The sequence below is a fragment of the Capsicum annuum genome, chromosome 9 (assembly GCF_002878395.1).
Source record: "Capsicum annuum cultivar UCD-10X-F1 chromosome 9, UCD10Xv1.1, whole genome shotgun sequence".
NCBI lineage: Eukaryota > Viridiplantae > Streptophyta > Magnoliopsida > Solanales > Solanaceae > Capsicum > Capsicum annuum.
Window position 1 is genome coordinate 54,235,520 of NC_061119.1, and position 8,781 is coordinate 54,244,300.

General features: G+C 34.7%; 1 pseudogene; it reads right to left on the bottom strand.

The window, feature by feature from the left end:
* Window positions 1-681: 681 nt before the first annotated feature.
* Window positions 682-8,319, bottom strand: LOC107846668 (annotated as a pseudogene).
* Between the last annotated feature and the right edge of the window lie 462 nt (window positions 8,320-8,781).

The window sequence follows — 8,781 nt, forward strand, 5'->3', positions numbered from 1 at the left end:
TAAGAAAAAGTGCAGGATCAAACTTACTATATTAGGCCATCCTTCAATTTTGGCTACCTGAGCACTCCCTTCCCTATTATTCACTTTTGTTTCCTTCATGTGAGTTTTGCCTTTTGATAGAAACTTTGTAATATTTTCTGCCAAATCACGCTAGCCAAGATTGTTTTTGATCTCGGGAAAGAAAATCATCACCCTACTATTCCCTTTGACTGCACCTATTTTAATGAACTTCCAATTTCTACAAATTCTACCTTGTCACTCTGATGGCAATTTCATACATTTGCAAAACCCAAAAGTTGTAGTTTATCAACTTTGATCCTGATGATATAGTCCTTCTCTCTAGGAACTCGAACCAATTATCATTTTCCCCTAAACCCTAAAAGTTTTAAGGAAAATAGTATTGTTAAAATAGACAACATAGACAACATTAAACCAGCAAGTGATAGAACAATTCAAGCACATGTTGTAGTAATTTTGGATTTATATCCAATCGCCTTAGTGTTGAACAAAGTAGAAATAGAAAATTGATGATACCATCATACTTTTCTCCTTTGCAGAGGCTCTTGGAACTGTTTAATGGCTGGGAATTGACAAAAGAATTCAGTTTCAATTTGCTTCATCACTGATAGCTAGAGTCTTAAGAGTTATAGGTATCCAATTACTAATTTAAATAAGGATTTATTAAGCTCCTTTATTACCTTTAAGATTTATGACAAAAACCTCTTGTTCAACATATTCACCGGCTTAAATGGGAGGATACTTTCTTGTATGAGGACTCTTTGAAAAATGCCCTAAAGGTTTTAGAACTGGATCTGATGCTATATGTGCAAACAGCATTGAGGATACTCTCCACAGACTATAGTTTTGCTCTAAAGCTCATTTAATTGCATCAGTGGTCCTACTAGTTACAACAACTTCATGCATGCCAGCCATGCATTCTCCAGCTATCAATAGTTTTATCTACTTTCTTGCATAAATAAGGAAGCATACTACAGAAACCTCCACTTCCATTTTTAGCCCATTTCTAAGCCAAATACTTAGTCTAGGAAATTGACTTCTCCTATGAATTGTAAGAAAGTTCAGGTCAAATTGGTATCCTGCAAATACCATGTCCTTTTTTCCTTAACACCTCAGGTCACTTCCCATTGGAGTAAGCAGATATGGTCCCTGCTGCATTAGGGAAGTAAATGCATCCTTTGAGATACCAAAACCAATGGCAGCTATTTTAGCAGCAACCTCTATAGCAGATACCATCTTATATCCCCATGTGTCCATAGAACATTTCTATTCAAGAAAATCTTCGGGTATTACTGGCTCTGAATTCAGTTCCTTAAAACGGGTAATCTTTTGACGGGGACCAACTCTCTATATTTATCTCCGTTTAGGATCTGGTTCGGATGGACTAGATGGTTGATATTCTTTAGGCATTGTTTTGAGCTTCTCTTTTATTTTCTCAACAACCAGGCTATGTAGGACTTCAACTCATTCAGGTTTCACCACCATCTGATAATGTAGATGAGGGCGCTCTTGAAGGTGCTAAATTTCCTGAGGCTGTTGGAAGTACTTTTCCATCATATTAGTAAATCTATCATTTTCTTTGGTTGTTCACCTCGGATCCTTCACTAGTAAAGATCTACTATATACTAGGGTTTGAATCACCTCCAAGCACACAACCTTAATTTCTAGATCCAACCCTTCCACTTCCAAATAGGGTACTAGATCGACTACCGAAACCTGATGTGTGAGCTAATGCTAACACATTTGAGGATTTTAACTAAGAATAATTGCAAAATTTTAAGCAACTTTTGTCATTTTGATTTCTTTATGTTTGATTTTGTAATAGAAACTAAGATTCTAGAGAACCAACAAGAATGGCAGCAAATAAGCTAAAATCTGAAGTAATAAATGCGAAGTATGGCTGACGACAGTTGTGATAAGTCATCAGCCCTGTGATAAGCTATCAGCTTTATCGTCAGCAGTAGATAGAGAATTGGCCTAAGTTGAAAGTTGTGATGATGTTTTGTGATAGGACATCAAGGAGCTGATAAGTAGTTATGATTGCCATCAGCCTAAGGAAAAACATGAGAGCTGAGGAAAAGCCTTGATGACATTTGTGATAGTTCATCAAGGAGCAGATAGGGTGTCACCTTTTGTCGTCAGCGTTAGGTATCAAGTACCAAAAGCATAAAGGAAACTCACGACATCTATGATAAGTCATCAGCTTCCTGATAGGCTATCACAAATGGCGTCACCTAATCTGAGGAATTTCTGAATTTTATTATTTTGTTTCCATAATTAGGGTGAACTATTTAAAGCCTTATTTAGGATTTTCTTAAGAGTTCTGAACCTTGAGTTTTGACACACGATACTTTGATATTTTTCTCCCTCTTCTTTTGGCTTGAAAAAGCAATTAACTTTGAAGAGATTATAATCAATATTATGAGATTTCTACTTTGATCTAATCTGAGAAACACTCATTCCTATTCATCTTTTTGTAAGTTCATCTTTCAAATTATGAATTCAACTTGTTGTACTGATTATTACATTATGAGTGGCTAAATTTCTTTAACCTGAATTACAGGATTTAGGGTTAAATCTTGATAAGGTGCTGAGTGTTCAAGATTCAAAAGGTGGTAGGACTCCTAGATAATTCGGAGGTTTTAATTATCGTCTATTGGTTGCAAATGATAGATAACACCTGCTTTGATTTGCTTGAGAAAGAAATTAAATATAGTGGGAAGTGAATTATTAACAGGGACTTGGTAGTACTAAAAACTTTCATTTAATAATTGACATTGTAACAAGGTTGATTAACCTGAGGTAAAGTCTGGTCAATGAATATAAATTTCCTAAGTCCGAGAGGATTAGGTAATTAAATACTTAAGTAGGTCGAGAGACATTTAGGCATAACTTCGATAAAGATAATCTGTTGTCCTATTTACTATGAGAATCTTGAATCACTATTAGCATTTGTAAAGTACCAAAACCCATAGTAAACATAATTCTAGTTTTCCATAAACTCTTGATTACAAACACTGAAACTAAAGTGGCCAACAATTATTTGCTAATCTCAAAAACCCCCATTTTATCTTTCCGTATTATTTGTTTGAATTTAACTTGCAGCTTTAGTTTCAAACTAGTTTAATCGCCAATCACATTGTTCCCTATGGATTCGACCTCGACACTAAAGTTAGGTAAAAATATTGAAGACGACCGCCTTACACTTAATTGACGTGTAAGTTGAGAGTTATAAAAAATGGCACCGTTGCCGGGGAATAATTCGGCGTATTGAGTGTGTTTGGAATTTTAGTTTCTTACTTGAATTCAAACTTATAATTATTTGTTTAGTTTATTTTTTATTTATTTATCTATTTTATTTTATTTTTATTTTTCTCACACTTTTCATGAGATGTCAGCCTGGATAGATGTTGTTTTGAGTGATGACGATTCTTGTTATTATTATGGGGGACCATATTTTGAGGCTTGCTTTCCAGATTTACCTGGAAGTGCATGGATGGGACCTTCACAATATGATGTGGATATTGTCCTACTTACTGTAACTTTGTATTTGGTTTATGGTCAAAGCGATCATACTGAAGATTTATGTGCTATCACAATTCAAGCAAACAAATTGATGAAACAAATCTTAGAGAATCAAGAACAGTTGTGGGAAAAGCTAAAAGAGTTACCACTCCCACTATGTTTACAGTGGCTAAACAAAGACATTAGCCAATTTGAGGAGAAAACTCAAGAATCACAACCACTCGATTGTCATCTTGATCTTGAGACTGGCATTGAGAAGGTGTATAAAAGTAAGTCTGTAGTAGATAGTGTAAATTTTGAAGTAGAATTAGTTGGGCCTCACTCGAAGCATTTTTCCACATTATGTTTAGATGATATCTTGTATGTAGAATCATCTAAAATAGAGGAAGAGTGTGAAGATAAGGAACAAGAATCCTATATTCTTTATTTTACACTTGATAAGCAACATAAAAATACACCTCACTTTAAGTCCAAGTGGTTTACCATGCTCAATCCATTACTCGGCTTCTTGATTTTTGTACCACCCCCTATGATCGAGGCAAGAAGATGGACTCTAAGTTGGGGGTGAAATTCCACTAAATTGTAGTTGTTTTCTTTTGAGAAGCCTTCTCAAAATGCCATGCTATAAAAACCATGATCTACACATTAATATGAGAATAAGAATATCCAGATTACATGTAAATATTTCGAGTCCAAATCAAGCTAAAAATCTCATGTGGTGTTTGCTTGTGGAATAACAACTTTTAAACTGTCAAAGCATCTGTCATGGATCATTTGCCTTCAAATGGGTGAAATCTTACCAAAAATACTCCCTCAAATCATCCCACAAAAAATCAAGGGATTTTAGTTTGAATCAGAGAATTAACTAAGAAATTAAAGAAAAATTACAAAAATTTACATGAAAAAATGATCCCAACGTTACTACCACACCTTAATATTCATTAAACATTTTCTCACATACTATTCTAGCTTACAACTACTAGAAAAAAATTCAAGGGACCGTTAGTATTAAAACCGCCTAATAAAGATAATCGATCTTAATCTTATTACCTGACCTATGCATACATCCCAAGCACCTTTAAAATTCTATAAACATCATTGAGTCCCCATTTTTTAAGACTTCCCCTAAGTGAACTCTAAATTTACAAATCATTAGCCGACCATCCTTCCATTCACAACATATGATTTATTTTACTACTACAATAATTATCCAACATAAGACCCTTCCCTATTTCAAATAAATTCTAAATCATCATAACTAATCACTTCCTCCACTAACTATCATAAAATCTATAAATTTTTCTACAACCATAACTAGTCACCATACTAGCATACCGCAGAACTAATCACCATAACAACATATCACCCCTTTTTACTAAAGAATTACCCTCACTCCTCCTTCTACATATAAGACTTCATATCACTAACCTCGGTATCATGTTACTACTCATAGGTCACAACACCCCAATTTATACTACCTCTAGGATAGAATTAATATCCCAACATTCGAATACCAATCTTATCCCCTTAAGCGGGTCTTCTGTAATAAAGTTCTTGAAAGGGACAAATTACACATCTTACCTCGGGATGAAAAGCACAATTCATGAAGTTAGAGGAACACGCTTGAATCAATACACCTTGACGCACTAATGGACTCCTTTCAAGTCCTTGCTCCATTTTATAACTTTTGATAACTTGTTCAGAAAGGACCACAGTGTTAGGAAGCTAAGCATTTGTATCGCCTTGACAATGAGACATATCCCATGAATTAAAGCAAGGAAGGAAGTTGGATAACTTTCACATGGACAACACAATTGCACGATCTAGAGTATGAAAAAATGAGAAACATTTCCTAAATGCCTCATAGCCTCTCCCTTATAAGTGTAGTGCGTTACACACCCATAAAAGAGTCTCTACTTGACACGACTTTATGGATGGGAGGATGGTTTCATTACCTATCTATTAAGGAAAAGTTATATCATATCTTAGAACTCATTTTTGGTTTCTAAAGGGACGTCTTTATTATTAGGTCCGGGTTAAAGATTCTAACTTGGAAGGTATTTCTTTACATTTGATTTTGGTGGTGCATGAATTTCTTGGGGTCCTTTCTGATGACCCTCATGGTGTCTTTCTAATGGAGAGGTTGGTTTGGGATTGGTTTTATATCAGATATTTGTCCAAATTCTATTCTCTCTTTATAAAATAGTTTCGGTTAGGTTAAAAGAGCTTAAGAAGGAATTAAGGGATCTTTTAGATAATTCTTAAAATTTCATGGAGAGTAAAACTTCATTAATGCTCAAGAAATCATAACTCTTTTGAACTCAAGAACTTAGAACTCAGAATTATATAAATTTGAAACATACTTGAAAGCATTTCATTCACTTTAGGAAAATATCTTGTTTCAAGGTTTAGGGAAATCATTCTATTTAATGGAAAGATACTCTAGTTTAGGGAAATAAGTTATCTCATAATTTTAGATAAAATACTAATATCAAGGGAAAATACTTTAGTCTTAGGGAGCAAATCTGCAACTTTACTATTTGGAAAATAACTTGTATCAAGGGAGGTTCTCTTAACCGACATAAACCATGCGAGCTACATGGCGTCCAATGTTTAGTCCTCCTAAGAAAGAGATCCCAGGTTGGGGAGGCGCATTATACTCTTGCTAGGGAGTATAACCTCAATTCAGTGATCACTTATCTCAGTCTCGGGCCCAATATCTCAGCCTTAGGCCCAAAAATCATCTCAGCCTCAGGCCCAACCTACGGTGGCACATAGTTCTGGGGTAAGAAACTGTAGCAACTTACCTAACTCAATGGTAAATACTACTCCCTATAGATTATCTCGCTCATCTCATGAAAATACAATTTAAAATAATCTCATGGTTCAATAAAAACCCAATAATCAAATTTGTAATCTCATGTAGTGAAGTGGATTTCAAAACTCCATGACCATTAGGTCAAAAAATTTCTCAATAATCTCCGAATACTCAAATTATGGGTGCTTATAGCATAAGAGTTCATAAAATTGCAAATCTCAAGTAGGGCTCAATAACCCATAATTCATTCTCAAGTTAAAACTCATCAAAATCATAATAGATAGCATATAGATTCATAACTCATGTAGAAATATGAAAATTTCAGCAATTTGTCTCAAAATCTCAACATATTCATATACTTTAATATCTCAAACATTTCAACTATTAACTTCTCAAGGATTAACAACATGGAGTATAGGCCCAGCTGTAATTTCTTAAGAAAACATGTGAAAATCATGCCATTAGACTCTCAATTCATGGGAAACATCAAAATATTACAATCAATAATAATGGGTGAAAACCCCTAATTCAAATTCATGTAAAATCTCATAGATTACGGAAAATCATTGTTTAAATAAGCCTTTGGACACAAGGATGAAAGGATTACCCTTGTTCAAAATCCCACAAAACTTAGATTATGTGAAACAATAATTTTATAATTTTCAAGGGTCAATTGGATCAAACCAAGGGTCAAAACAATGAGTTAAAGCTTAATGAGAAATTAGCCTATGCTTAGATCGTGTTTCTAGTTTATCGTTGAGGATGTTGTGTTGTTTTGAACTCTAAATTGTTGTGTTTAAAGCTATAGGATGCTTAGTGAATGGACTATGATGATATATGAACAATATACAAGCTTAAAATCAAGTGTAAACATATCAAAAAGGCTCGTAAATAACCACGGAAGCACAAGATGCAAGCTAGATGCATTTTGGACCCTTGAAATGTATTGGGCGAGTGTTGACTGTATATGTGTCCAATAAAGACGTGAAAAATACCATTGGATTCAGAAAACGCTCAAGGTTTGAACCCATATTTGCGTACAGATAATAATAGGGTTTAAAGAGGCTCCGTGATGCGTTGAAATCATGATGGGCTACTGTTATTTGACAGATTTTTTGACAATTGTGAATTGGCATGTGACTGCGTCACACCGATGCCCAAAATCAGGATAATTCTACCCACCTGAAAGAAAACAACATGGAAACCCAATCCAAGTTGGTTTATGACTTGTTTACTATAAATATAGCGTGTTAAATCACGTTTTAATCATCTTGGGACCTCTTGAAAACCCTAGATCAACTTGGAACATCATTGAAGGCTACCACAACTTCTTTTTAGGTTTTATCATTCTTTAATTTAGTTTTTTTTATACTTTGTATCATCATTCCAAGGGATTGGATGATGAATATTTCCATTAAAGGCTAAAACCCTCTTTCTGGGGTTGAGGCCAAGAACATGAATACTCTTTAATGTTCTTTATTGTAGTTTAATTGTAGATTATCATATGGATTGTTCTTGATTTCTTGAGATTACTATTTTTGATGATTAGCTACCATTAGAATAAATCTATATTTCTATGTGAATTCGGGAGGAGAATCATAGGTTAGAATAAAGCAATTAAGGAACAAGGTTCTTACTCTTTTATGAAATAAGGAGTTTGAATTAGCATCTAGGATAGGGATATACCTAGAAGCCTTGTTTGGTTCAATTACAAGATGATAAATTATTGAATCTAGAAGAATTATTGTATCTCTGCGAGAGTTGTAGTTGCAATGTTCAATGAGGCCCTCATATTCATCACTAATTATCAATGCAGGATCAAAACCAGGTTGTGATGGTTTCCTTTTCAACTCAGCAATGTCAGACTGTGCTTGCAGAAACTCTGCCATAAATGTCACAAAATCTAGAATTGATAACTCATCCAACCATTTGTATACAAGCTCCTTCATGTCATCCATCCTTGCATGAATATTTTGATAAAGTCTGAGGGTTTCCTCAATAATGCAGTCAACGGATGGCTTGAACTACTTTGCCCATACATTTAGCTGTTTCTCAAACTTTTTTTGGGCTCTTATAGATTTGGCAAAGTTCTCTTATTTCTACTGGTATTTAGAATATTAAGGTGAGACAGATGCAGTATATGTAGTTTCCCCTATCGGGGGCATAGAAACTGACCCTATAGAAGCATCGGGAGGCACATAATTCGGTAGCACAAAAGTTGTAATCAATAATGGCATACCTGTGAGGAAGTCAAACGACCTTGGGGCTGGAGATGACTACGACTGATTGGCAGGTGTCTTGTTGTCTTGCATCTCATATTTTGAATCATCCTTAATTCACTCGATATCCTACCTGTGACTTGCTCGAACCTCATTGTCAACCCCTCTAATCAAAGGCACATTTGCTTGTCTACATTTTTC